Here is a 13,809-nt window from a genome sequence, read left to right as displayed (position 1 = left end):
TTCACCTGGCTGGCTCAGGAGCAGGTCGTGAGGGAGACCGGGGGGAGCCGGGGTCAGCCCCTCCCAGTGGGGAGGAGGATGGGGTGGGGAGTGGGGAGGCCAGAAGGGGAAGGCTGGCAGCCCCGGGGTGGGGCCGTGGCTTGTCTCGCTATCTGAGAACCTGCAGCGCCGGGTGTGGGCCGAGCAAGCCCCAGCCGCGGTTTTGCAAGCGTGGAGGCGCTCAGCCACCGAGAGGCAGCGTGGGAGCCAAGCCCAGGAGAGCTGAACTCCCGCCCCTGCGCTCACCCCAAGACTCCAGCAGGCAGCCGGGCCTCCCTGTGGGCTCTGCCCCCCACCTCCCTCCCTTCTGCCCCCACAGCCAGCCTCGCCTTCCAGAAGCCGAGCTCCAGGCCCGAGGGAGCCTGCCCCTGCCAGATGCAGGGGAAAGCCCCAACTTGTCGCCTGCTCTCAGGACCCTCAGTCACCCCAGGGTCAGGCTGACCCTCTTCCCAGCCTCAGCTTCCAGAGCTGCCCTTCCTGCATCCCCCCGGGCTCCAGCCAAAGGCAACTAGTGCTGTCCCCCCAAACACCCCCAACACGTACCTGTCACCATACGTACGCTCTGAGCCATCTTGCTCCAGGAGCCACCTGACCCCAGCTCACACCCCCAAAAGCCCCAACCCGTCGGAGCCCCCATCACGTCTCTTCTGGACGCAGCCCTCGCCTCCTGACAGGGCTCCTTGCCTCCCCCGCCGCCGCCTCTGCCAGCTCTTGCCCAGCAGCGGGCGTGTGAGCCAGCCCACATACCAATCAGGCCCCGTCACTCTCGCGAGGGGTCCCAACCTCAGGCCTGGGGGTGCAGATCGGAACAGGCGGGCCCATGAGCCAGCCCTGGGGCGGGGGGGCTTTTCTCACCCCAAGAAAACATTAAATTGAATACAAGAGTTTTCAGAAAGGTTCCCTGCCATCCAACCTTCCTTTTACACCGATTTTCTTTCAGCAAAGCCTCATTACATTCCAGCCTGTGTGAAAGGGGGGTCCACCCACACTTCCCCCGCCCTGATGCTCGTGGGTGAAGAGCCAGTCCCGTAGCAGAGAGGTGTGCAGGGCCTTGGGGGCAGAGCGGGGAGCAGCCGGGTGGAGCGTGTTGAGGACAACTGCGTGGTGGACAACTCGACAGAAGTAGGACAGCCCACCCCCTTCCGGCACGTTCTAGGAGGAGGCCTGTGGGCTGTCTCCCCAGCCGTTCTCCCCCTGCCTCTTTGCCCACAGCCCCCGGGTTTTGTTCAGGTCTCCGTTGAGGGTTTTAGGGGAAGTTTCACTTGTAGGCCCTCATCGGGTCCATCTTGACGCGTCCGTGGTAAACGTGGCGATAATTCCATCTTCCTTGCCAGGGATTGATCTAGAAACAGGCGCAGGGTACATTCCCATTCAGTGAGGTGTTAGGAAAGGCTGCCGGGGGCTTTGGGGCAACACCTCCTTGCTCTTCAAAAGAGACAGGGAAAGAGAAACAGCCCTTGTCTACCTTCGGATATTATTATGTGCCAACCCCAGCCATCCTGGACCCGGAGGCACCCAGCCTAAGGGAACAAGGTGACCTCTGGGGATGGCCAAGCAGAAAGGTGGAAGCCTGGCACCCCAAGGACATCCCCGAGCTCTGGAAGGACACACCTGGAGGCAGCAAGCCCACCCGTGGACACCTGGAGAAAATGAACAGCCTTTGGCCTGTAGCCTCTTTGGGCTTCGTGACTTGCAGCCTGGCGCAGCCTGACACAGAAGGCGTCCTTCCGGGGCAGCGGGCCAGTGAGTCTTGGTTTATTCCCTTTGAGACTTCCTTGGCCATTCTTATAAATAAATGTAGTGCTAAGAGGGTTATCTAGTCGCACCTTGTTTTGTAGAGGGAATAGAGGCCCAGGAGAGGGGCTTTTACGTTCGTGACATTGGCACAGCGAGTCCCCATCGGGATCCCAGCTTCAAGGGGCTGAGCCGGGCCCACCGATCCCAACCCCCATGCTGGCAAAGCCTCGCCGTGCTCGGGCTGAACCAAGCGCTTTCTCCTACGTCAGCTCGTGGGGGCCTCACGAGTGCCCGGTGAGGCAGGGGCTTCTGCTGCATCTTCAAGTGAAGACACAGAGGCCCCAGAGGAGGGAGCGGCTGGCTCAAAGCCATGTCCACGGGCAGGACCCGCCCTCGGCCCAGGTCTAGCAAAGGCCATGGCAAAATGCCTCGGCAGGGAAGCGGACTTGGCCCAGTGGTTAGGGCGTCCGCCTACCACATGGGAGGTCCGCGGTTCAAACCCTGGGCCTCCTTGACCCGTGTGCAGCTGGCCCATGCGCAGTGCTAATGTGCACAAGGAGTGCCCTGCCATGCAGGGGTGTCCCCCGTGTAGAGAAGCCCCATGCGCAAGGAGTGCACCCCGTAAGGAGAGCTGCCCCACGTGAAAGAAAGTGCAGCCTGCCCAGGAATGGCGCCGCACACGGGGAGAGCTGACGCAACAAGATGATGCAACCAAAAGAAACACAGATTCCCGTGCCGCTGACAACAACAGAAGCAGACAAAGAACATGCAGCAAATAGACACAGAGAACAGACAACTGGGGCAGGGTGGGGGAGTGGAGAAGGGGAGAGAAATAAATAAATCTTGAAAAAAAAAAAAAAAGATTAAAAAAAAAATGCCTCAGCAGCCTGAGGATTTTTCCTCCCTGGTGTGGGAGTCAGAAGCGTTGAACTGAGTTTTGACTTTCTCCGTGGGCCTCTCCGTCTGCCCTAGGGAGTGTGTGACTTAAAGACAAGGTCCTCGAAGTGTGTGGACCCGGTGGCTTCAGACCCTGGAAAGCAGTGCTGTTAATGAATAAAGCCAGGCCTGCCCAGGGTCGCGGGCCTCCCGCCACCTCAGCCCGGCCCTCCCAGCTTTCCTGCGCTGGCGCCACCAAGGCCGAAGCCGCGCCAGCAGGTCCGTAGTTGACAGAACACCCGGGCGAGGCTGCGGGGAGCTGCGTACCTTGCTACCTTGCGCATGGATTGTAGGAGGGACCTAGCTCAGCACCGTGCGGGCAGAGCGCCTGGCAGGCTGGGGAGACTGACAGCCTGGAATCCAGCGAGCACAATGCGGTGCGACCACAGGCGGGGCAGCCCGGGGGAGGGCTGCCTTCCTTCCAACAGGGGCCCGTCCGGGCCTGCAGCCCGGCCTTTGGGAGAGCAAAACCCCAGCCCGGGAACTGCTTTTCCACCCCAGCCCCGAAGTACGACCGATACAAACAGCTTGCCCGAAGCTCTCCTGCCATGTCGGCTCGGTGGGTGCGCTGTCAGCGGGGGGCTTTCGGTCTGTCCTCCCCTTGAAGTCCGCCTCCTGAATTCATCCTCAGGCTGCCCCCCACCCCCACAGACCACACAGCCAGGCATGAGCCTGGGGTCTGCAGGGAGCAGTGTGATCAGCTGGCAGTCACATCTTACTCTGCTGTGCTTTGCCCTCTGCAGAGAGTCTGCCTGCCTTGGTGAGAAAAACGCCAGCCCAAGTCCTGGCTCTGACGTTCACACGAGTCTCGGCCTCAACTTCCCCAGCCATGTAACGGTGGGTGCACTCCAGCCCCCACCAGCGCCCCTGTAATTTAGGCGCTACCAACTAGGGAATGGTTAATCCCAGGTTAACGGTGCATTGGAAGCCATGAAGAACATTTTCTCTGGGCTTATTAAACATGTACCTGTGTCCTTGAGAGGTGTGGTGAACTCACTGCTATTTTGCACTTCCTACCCAAATCCAAAATGCCCATTAGTTTGGAAACCTAAATTTAATTACATCTGGAAGCCAGGGCTGCAATGCTCTGCCTTATAGAGGGCTTCCACTCGCAGAGAGCCAGGGGGCTGGGAGCCGAGAGCCCTCAGGTCTCCGCCAGCTCCAGGTGGGCCTCGGAGTGAGCGCCTTCCCGCAGGAGGCCCTTCTGAGCAGTGGGGAGATGTGAGCGGCTGGTCTCCAACAACCAGTTAGTGCAACATGTGGTTCTTCCGAGTCTCCGTCCCCCACATCATCGGGATGAACTGGCACGATGGAAGTGGATGTTTTCATAGCCTTAGGGGGCTGTGTGTGGCTTTACTGCACTCATTTTCACAGTGTGGGGACTGAAGCTCAAGAAGGGTCACCTGGGCCCGGAGCTCAAGGCTCTGCCCCCGAGTCCTTGCTGTGACACTGTGAATTTCTGCAAAGGAACAAACACCCACAGTCCAGTGACAGCTTCCCTGCTGTGCCTGGCAACGTGCCGTGCCAACTGTGGGTACCCAGAGCATGGCACACCTGGTAAAGTGGTCTCCAAGCAAGAAGCGTGAGTGTCAGCCGCCACCTCGGTTCCCCAGCCTGGGTCCGGGGAGCTTAGGACGGCCACCAGCCAGATTGAGCTCAACCTTCCAGGCTGCTCAGACCCAGGACCCCAGGGATAACCCAGGACCACCAGCTGTGCCCGAGCCCCTGTCCTATGTCCACCACCTGCTGTGTGAGCACCGATGGTCCTCCCAGCCGGGCATGCCTTGTCTGCACCCCCCATCTCTCCAGCCTGCCTGTTCCAAGGCTCAGGATGGTGGGAGGCCGCCTCGGACAGGGCTCCTGACAGTCCAGCCCCCGCAGCTCACCCCCTTTGAGTGTGGTCTGGACCTAGGGACCTGCTTCTAATGAACGGATGTGGCAAAAGCGATGGAGCTTATTGTCCATGACCAGGCCGCAGAGGCTTCCCTCTGGCTAGCACGCGCTCTGGCCCTCTCGCTTGCTTGCCCCAATGAAGCAGGCTGCCGTGCTGGAAGATGCCCAGCGGACAGGCACACACGTTAAGGAAGGGAAGGACGGGGGAGCGACGGAGGTCTTCTCCCAGCTGCCCGTGGGGTACTGAATCCTGCGGATGGCCGTGTGAGTGAGAGAGGAAGCAGATCCTGCCCGGCTGTGGCTAAAGACAACTGCAGCTTTGCAAGAGGCCCTGAAGTAGAGCACCCAGCTAAGCTGCACCCAGACTCCTGGCCCACAGAACTATGAGCTAATACATGTTGGTTTAAGCCACTACATTTTGGAGATCAATTTGTTATGCGGCAATAGCTCGCTAGTACCCATGGGGTGCCATCATGTACACCACAGTCTCAGGCTGCCCCGGCGTAGCCAGAAGACAGACCTGGCACGCACACACACACACAGGGTTGGCCTCTTCCCCTTGGGGCTGAAGATTTGGGTCCTTCTGCCAAGAGGCTTTTCGAGGGTCCCCTGAAGCCTGGGGACCCCCCTGCACTCCTGGCAATCAGGGACCGCAGAGGCTGGTGGGCCCTCCCGAGAGCACAGAGGGAAGGAAGGCCAGGGGAGGCCGACACCCAAAGGGTCTGAGCTGGCACACAGACCACTGCTTCCCAGCCACGTGGCCCTGAGAAGCCACTACTTCTGTGGAGAGGCTCCGAATTTTGCAATATCCAAATCCATCTTGTAGCCTTTCTTTAAATGACTATTAATCGTGGAGTAGGTGTGGCTCAGTGGCTGAGGACCTGCTTTGTATGTACAAGGTTCCGGGTTCAATCCCCAGTACCTCCTAAGAAAAAAAGACTGTTAGTTGCAGGGTCCACCAATGAGATTCAGCCCACAATCTCTCCACCTGTACATCTGACATTAAGATTAAAATTAACTGTCCCCCAAGCGTGCACAACCGCGTGGAGCCAGGGCTTACCTTTGGAGACAGCAGCCAGCCCCAATCTGGGTCAAGGTTTTCTCAGAATTGCCCACATGACTTCTGTTCCAAACTGGGTTTGGACACTGCCTGGGTGAGAAACAGTGTTTCCTAACATTCCCTTCCTCTGCATGCTCAGAGCAAATGCTCCAACAGAGACCCAAATCCTCCTCGTCCCACCGCAGCATCTTTAACTGTGCCATAGAGAAACCCAGGCAGCAGCCGTCATGGCTTTAAGTCAAAAAACAAACATGGCACACGGGCAGGCGGGGGGCGCCGGGCTGGGTAGCAGCATGTGTGCAAAAGGCTCAGCGAAGCTCTGCTAAGCTCACCATGAGTCAGGGGTGTCACGAGGCTGCCACGATAATGAGTCTGATCTGAGGCTGCATTCCAAGAAGTATCGTGCCCAGAGGGAGGAGGTGATGGTCTTGCTGAAACTTTGCCCCGTTCAGAGTGTCAGAGGGATTTTGATAAGCTGGAATATAGCAAGAGAAAGCAACCAGGAGGGAAGAGGCTATAAGCCAGCTGGAAGCTGTAGGCTTGGGTCGGCTAAAGGAAGTCAGGCTGTGGTCATTTCCTTTTCTTCCAGCCTCTGGGGAGTCACAGGCTGGAGGGAAAAGTGACAAGACCAAGGCTATGTAGGGTCAAATGTCAATAAAAGGAAGACGCTTCAAGTAGGCCAAGGTGGCCAAGGGTGGAGCTGACCGCTGCAGGCAGAGGTAAGCTCCCCATTCTAGAGGGGATCCCGTTTAAAAAGCAGTCAGGGGAAGCAGACGTGGCTCAACAGATAGAGCATCCGTCTACCATATGGAGGGTCCAGGGTTCGATCCCCAGGGCCTCCTGACCGGTATGGTAAGCTGGCCCATGCGCAGTGCTGATGCGCACAAGGAGTGCCCTGCCAGGCAGGGGTGTCCCCCATGTAGGGGAGCCCCACGCACAAGGAGTGCACCCCGCAAGGAGAGCCACCCCACATGAAAAAAGCGCAGCCTACCCAGGAGTGGCGCTGCACACACAGAGAGCTGGCACAGCGAGATGACATAACAAAAAACAGATGCAGTTTCCCAGTGCCACTGGATAATGCAAGCAGACACAGAAGAACACACAGCGAATGGACACAGCAGACAATGGCGGGGAAAGGGGAGAGAAATAAATGAAAAATAAATCTTTGAAAAATAAGCAGGCAGTGGGAATGTTGCAAAGGAATCCATTCGCTGGGCAGAGGATGGTTCAAATGATGTTTGAAGACTCTCCCAGCCATAGGCGTCTGGAATCTTGGGGACCTGCTGAAAGCTCATCCACATACACATTTCTGGGTTCCACGCCATCCTGTAATGGACATTCTGGTGGAGCCTCACGGAGGATGAGGTAGTGCCACCCTTCCCATGGCACTATCCATCAGGATTCGTTGATTGCAAGCTATAAAATACGACTCTGGATAATGAAGCAGGAACAGGAAGGCATTGGAAGGCCATGGGATCACTCATAGAGCTGAAAGGGAGAACTGAGGAGTAGACTTGGAGAGGACGGGGTCTAGACGGTTGCCTAAGGCCTAGCCCCAGGAGCTAAAGGATGCGCTCCGCTGGATACCCCCATCAGGGTGACTCAAGCTGACAGTCCCTGGGTCACTCAGCTCACAGTCCAAACTCCAGGGAGACTGGCTGGCCTCTGGTGTCACACACCCCTCTTGTCCACCAGGGGGCAGGGCACTTGGACCTACAGAGAGTCCCATCCTGACCGTGTCCAAAGAAGGAGGGGTGACATCCCCAAAGTAAAACCAGGAGGATATCTCAGAAGAAGGGGGTGCTCTGCTGGCATAATAAGCGCATCTGCGTCTTGCTCTTTGCAGGATAATTTGGCAGAAACTTTTTAAGGGAATTGGAAAGGCTGTTCCTCCAACCTTTTCCATTTCAGGGAGAGTAACGACGCCCCTGACCCTATAAAAGGCTCACACAGTAGATCACGGTCAAGGCCCTGGGAAACACTGATGCTTTGAAATATGGTGCAGACAGCTTGGTGGGAAGAGCTCTGCAACTTCTGTTTCTACCAGCAAAGAGGAGCAAACATCCTTAAAGGACTTTCCCATGGAAACAAGTAAAATAGCTGGATAAAATACCTTTTCAAAGGCATTGCCGGAAACCACAATGAGATACCACTTCACACCCTCTAGGGTGGTTAGATTGAAAAAAAAAAAAAGGGAAGCGGGCATGGCTCAACTGACAGAGCATCCGCCCGCCATATAGGAGGTCCAGGGTTCGATCCCCAGGGCCTCCTGACCCGTGTGGTGAGCTGGCCCACGTGCAGTGCTGCTGCCAAGTGCAAGGAGTGCCATGCTACGCAGGGGTGTCCCTGTGTAGGGGTCCCTCACACACAAGTAGTGCGCCCCACAAGGAGACCTGCCCCACGTGAAAAAGCGCAGCCTGCCCAGGAGTGGCACCGCACACACGGAGAGCTGACACAGCAAGATGATGCAACAAAAAAGAGACATGGTTTCCCAGTGCCACTGGATAATGCAAGTTAATGCAGAAGAATACACAGTGAACAGACACAGCAGACAACGGGGGGGGGGGGGGGGAGAGGAATAAATAAAATAAATCTTTAAAAAAAAAGTGTTGGCAAGGATGTGGAGAATTTGGAAACCTCAAACGTGAAATGGTACAGCTGCTGTGAAAAACAGTTTAGTGGTTCTTGAAAAAGTTACACATAGAATTATCGTATGCCCTGGCAATTCTACTCCTAGGTGTATACCCCAAAGAGTTGCAAACAGGGACCCGGTGCTTGCACATGAATGTGCAGAGAAGCACAGTCCACAGTAGCCAAAAGGTGGAAACAACCAAACACCCAGCAAGAGATGAAAGGATAAACAAATTGTGGTATATCCATGCAGTGGGACATTTCAGCCATGAAAGGGGACAAAGTTCTGTGCATGCTACAGCATGCAACCTCAGAAAACATGCTAAGTGAAAGAAGTCAGACATAAAGGGCCATATGTTGTCTGATTCCACTTCTAGGAAATATCCAGAATAAGCAAATCCATGGAGACAGAAAGCAGATGTTGGTTGTAGGTGACTGAGGGGAGGGTAGAAGGGCAGTGACTGATTAATGGGTGTCCTGGGAGATGAAATGTTTTGGAACTATTAGATAGAGGTGCTTGTTGCACGACATTGTGGATACACTAAATGCCCCTCAACTGTGCACTTTACAATGATTCATCTTATGCTATGTTAATTTCACCTCAATTTTAAAAATGCATTGCTGAGTGGGAAAAAAAGTTTTAAAAGTCCACAGAGGCCCACACTGAAGTGGAAGCAGGAATCGTGGGAGAGGAACATGTTCTAGAGCAGGGCTTCTTAACAAGGGGTCCGTGAGCTTGAACTGAAATTCAAAAAAACCTTATTCTTGTGGGGACGTGCGGGTGCAGGTGTGATCTATTCATTAAACAACATACAGTCTAGTGTGCACTTAGGAACGGGTCTGTGGTTTTCACCTGACTGGCAAAGGGGTCCATGGAACAAAAAAGGCTAAGAGCCCCTGTTCTGAAGGAAGGACTTGCCCATAGGTTATTTGCCGAATCCCAGAGGCCTGGAGCTATTTTGTACTCTGCAGGAAGGACAGGAGAGCCCAGCCTAGGACTTGCTCAAGATGGAGAGCCTGAAGGAGGCTCTCCAGAAGGTGGGAACCTCAAAGGGATACTGTAGGAGACTGAGCTGTGTCCCCCAGAAGATATGTTCAAGTCCCAATCCCCAGTCATAAGGGTGTGAACTCATTTGTAAACGGGAGCCTTGAAAATTCAAATTAAGACGAGGCCACACTGCAGGAGGGAGAGCCCTCATCCATATGACCGGGGTCCTTATGTGCACAGGAAATTTGGAAACAGGACTACACGCCACAGGAGGAGGCCCAAGGAGGCAGGGCACCGGGTGATGGAGGCAGGGACTGAGTGCGGCAGCACCACTTGGACACTACAGCTTCCGGAGAAAGCATGGCCAACTGTACCTTGACCTTGGACTTCTAGCTTCAACGGTGGGACAATGAATTCCTGTTGTTACCTACACCTTTTCTAATTGAAGAAAACAAAACATGGGACTGTATAACCCAGAGAGCACTTGTGGACAGTGTAGTACAAACATAAGAACGTTCTTCCATGAAATATTTATAGGACAATTGTTCGTCACCACTGCAAGGAGTTAACAACAGAGTGGTATATGGGAAAAGTACACCTAATGCAAACTATTAAAAAATTCTGATTGTTTACTCAACCAGTTTATGGCATTTTTTAATAGCATCCCTGGCCAACGAGGACAGACAGACACTGGGAGGATGAAAATAAACGCACTACACAGTAGGAGACCCCAAGGAGATTGCTTCCCTGGACCTCGGCCCTGGGCAGACGGGAGGCGAGCGGCATCCAGGGGGCCTTACAGCAGCCGTCCTCGCACCGCTTTTAGCCTCCGTTCAGGCTACCTTTGCAGCCCAAACCAGCTCAAGTGAAGTACGGAACTGACAGTGGCCTCGGGTTGAGAACACGCCCGAGCCAGGGCTTGGCGGGGAGTTCTCTGGTTTTCTTTCTGCCTCACATGTTCCAGACATGGAGGGGAGCCACGGTAGCCTAGACACACCAAGGGGCACAGGTGAGCTCTTGCCCCGGTGCCTGTTATCTCTCGGCAGAGGATCAGGGAAGACACAGCCTGGCAAGACAGGAAACATTCAGCCAGTGACTGCTCGACCCCTGCCAAACACCCCCGAAAAGCCGTGATCCCACCCCAGCCGCACGGCCGCGAGGGGAGCCTAGATCCAACTCTGCGTCTTCGTGGGGGGCTGAGGAACGGCCCCCAAGGAGACCCAGGTCCTAATCCCCAACGTGGGAACGTTACCATATATGGCCAAAGCGACCGTGCGGGTGCGGCTGGATTAGGGAACCTGAGATGGGAAGATTACCCCGAAGTGCAACCACATGTACTTACAAGAGGAGAGCAGAGGGAGATTTAGCCCAGAAATAGGAGGTGTGACAATGGGAGCAAGAGATGGCAGTCGTGTGGCCGTAAGCCAGGCACTCCCAGCAGCCTGGAGGAGACACGGAACGGCAGCAGGGCCAGCCTTACTCACACCTCCGCTTTAGCCCAGGGAAACCGGCTTTGGACCCCCGACCTCCAACTCTAGGAGAAGTAAATTGTATTCACTTGTATTCAGCCACCAGGTTTGCGGTCATTTGTTCCAGCTGCCAGAGGATACTAACAAACCTGTCTTCAGGAAACTCACTTCAGGGAGCAGATGGAGCAGTGGTTGAGCACCTGCTTCCCATATATGAGGTCCTGGGTTTGATCCCCAGTACCTCCTTAGGTAATAAATAAATACTTCAAGTACAACTATATGGGGAATGGAGATGGCTCAAGCCCTTGGGTGCCACCCTCCCACCTGGGAGGTCCCAGGTTTGGTTCTTGGTGAAGGGGTTGTGGCTCAACTAATAGAGCATCTACCTGCCATATAAGAGGTCCAGGGTTCGTTACCCAGGGCCTCCTGACCCATGTGGTGAGCTGGCCCACGTGCAGTGCTGCTGCACAGAGGGAGAGCCGTGCCATGCAGGGGTGTCCCCTGTGTAGGGGAGCCCCATGCACACGGAGTGCGCGCTGCAAGGAGAGCTGCCCCACGTGAAAAAAGCACAGCCCATCCAGGAGTGGTGCTGCTGACGCAGCAAGGTGACGCAACAAAAAAAGCGACACAGTTTCCTGGTGCCACATGACAAGAATGAAAGCGGACACAGAAGAGCGCACGGTGAATGGACACAGAGAGCAAACAACGGTGGGGGGAAGGGGGAAGGGAAGAGAAATAAATAAAATAAATCTTTAAAAAAAACCCAAAACTATATATAGACAGGTTGAAATTAAAGGGTTTAAAAAAAGATATATCATGGAAACATGAATCAAAGGAAAGCAGCAGTGGCTATATTTCATGTCAGATAAGGAGACTTTAGAGCAAAGAAATAACCAGAGACAGACAGGCACATTACATAATGACAGAAGGGCAAATCCACCTACAAGACAGCAATCCTAGATGTGCATGCACCAAACGGCAGACCTGCAAATTGTGTGAAGCAAAAATGGATAGAATTCAAAGGAGAAATAAAAAAACTCCGCAGTTATACTCGGAGGCTTCAACGCCCCTCTCTCAACAACTGATCAAACAGCTAGAGGGAAATCAGCAGGAAGACTGAAGAACTCAGAAACTCCATCAGCCAACAGGGTCCAGGCAACATTTATAAACACACCAGCGACGACAGCAGAAGGGACATACCTTTCAGGTGCCTGTGGAAATAAACCATATCCTAGACCATGTCCTAAGCCTCAACAAATGTAACAGGATGGAAATCATACATAGTATGCTCCCTGAACTTCAACTAAGTTTTCAAAGAAAGCTGACAAGAAAAATCTCCAAACACTTGGAAACTGCACAGTACATTTCTAAATAATCCATGGGTTGAAGAGGAAGTATCTCAGGGAAATTTAAGAGATACATGGGGGAAGCAGATTTGGCCCAAAAGATAGAGCATCCGCCTACCACATAGGAGATCCGAGGTTCAAACCCAGGGCCTCCTGATCTGTGTGATGGCTGGCACATGCGCAGTGTTGATGCACGCAAGGAGTGCTGTGCCATTCAAGGGTGCTCCCCCACATAGGGGAGCCCCATGTACAAGGAGTGCACCCCGTAAGGAGAGCCGCCCAGCACAAAAAAAGTGCAGCCTGCCCAGGAATGGCACCGCACACACGGAGAGCTGACGCAGCAAGATTGATGCAACAAAAAGAGACACAGATTCCCCGTGCTGCTGACAAGGGTACAAGTGGACATAGAAGAACACACAGCGAATGGACACAGAGAGCAGACAACTAGGGGAGGGGAGGGTGGGAAAGGGGAGAGGAAAAAAAAAAACATGGACATGAATGAAAATAGAAAATACACATATCAAACGTGTGGGTCACAGCTAAAGCAGTGTTGAAAGGGAAACTTAGAGCAATAAATGCAAGCACTAGAAAAGAGGGGAAGTCTCAAATCAATAACCTAAACTCCAACACCAAGAAGGCAGAAAAAGAAACAGGAGGAAGGAAATAATAAAGATAAGAACAGAAATCAATTAAATTGAAAACAGAAAAAAATAGAGAAAATCTGAAAACCAATGAAACAAGGAGTCAACGAAAAAGCTGGTTCTCAAAACGATGAATAAAATTGACAAATCTCTTGAAAGACTGACAAAGAAATAAAAAGAAGAGACAGAAATTACCAATGTCAGGAATTAAACAGAAGATATCATTACAGATACTTCAGACATCAAAATTTTGGGGAAATTTATGAACAATTCCGTACACGTAAATCTGACAACTTAGATGAAATGGGCCTAATCCTTGAAAGGCACGAACGACCGTACCAAAGCAATATAAAATAGATCATTTGAATAGCCCTATAACTATTTAAGGAATTGAATTTGTAATTTTTAAACTTGCAGAAAAGAAATCTCTGGCCAAACAGTTTCACCGGGGAATTCCAACAAATGTTAGAAGAAATAATGCCACTTTCACATAATCGTTTCAAGAAAAGAGAGGAAGACGGAACACGTCCCAATTCATTTTATGAAGCTAGTATTACTATTTTATTTTCCTGGCTGCTAAAACAAATACCATGCAGTGGGTTACTTTAAAACCATGGGAAGGTATTGGTCACAGTTTTGAGGCTAGGGAAAGTCCAAAATCAAGGGCATCACCAAGGCGACGCTTCCTCCCAGAAGGCCGTGGCATGCTGGGGGCCGGCTGCCTGCGACCCTTGGTCTTGGCTTCTCTGCCACAGGCAGTGCCTATGGCGGCTTCTCCTGCCTCTCTTCAGGCTCCGTGGGCTTCCAGCTTCTGGCTGCTCCCTCTGCCTTCTCTCTGGGACCTTCCCTGTGAGGCCTCCAGTACCAGGATCAGGACCCATCCTGACTCAGTGGGGCCGCACCTTCACTGAAGCAGCCTCTGCAAGAGGCCAGTTTACGCTGGGTTCCCACCCACAGGGATGGGTAAAGATTAAGAACGTGTTTTTCTGGGATATCTAATTCCAAGCCACCACAATTACATCGATACCCAAATCAACGACAGAGGGAAGAGAAAGAAGGGGTAGGGACA

Source organism: Dasypus novemcinctus, chromosome 8 (assembly GCF_030445035.2).
Source record: "Dasypus novemcinctus isolate mDasNov1 chromosome 8, mDasNov1.1.hap2, whole genome shotgun sequence".
In the NCBI taxonomy this organism is placed as follows: Eukaryota; Metazoa; Chordata; class Mammalia; order Cingulata; family Dasypodidae; genus Dasypus; species Dasypus novemcinctus.
This window is presented reverse-complemented; position numbering follows the sequence as displayed.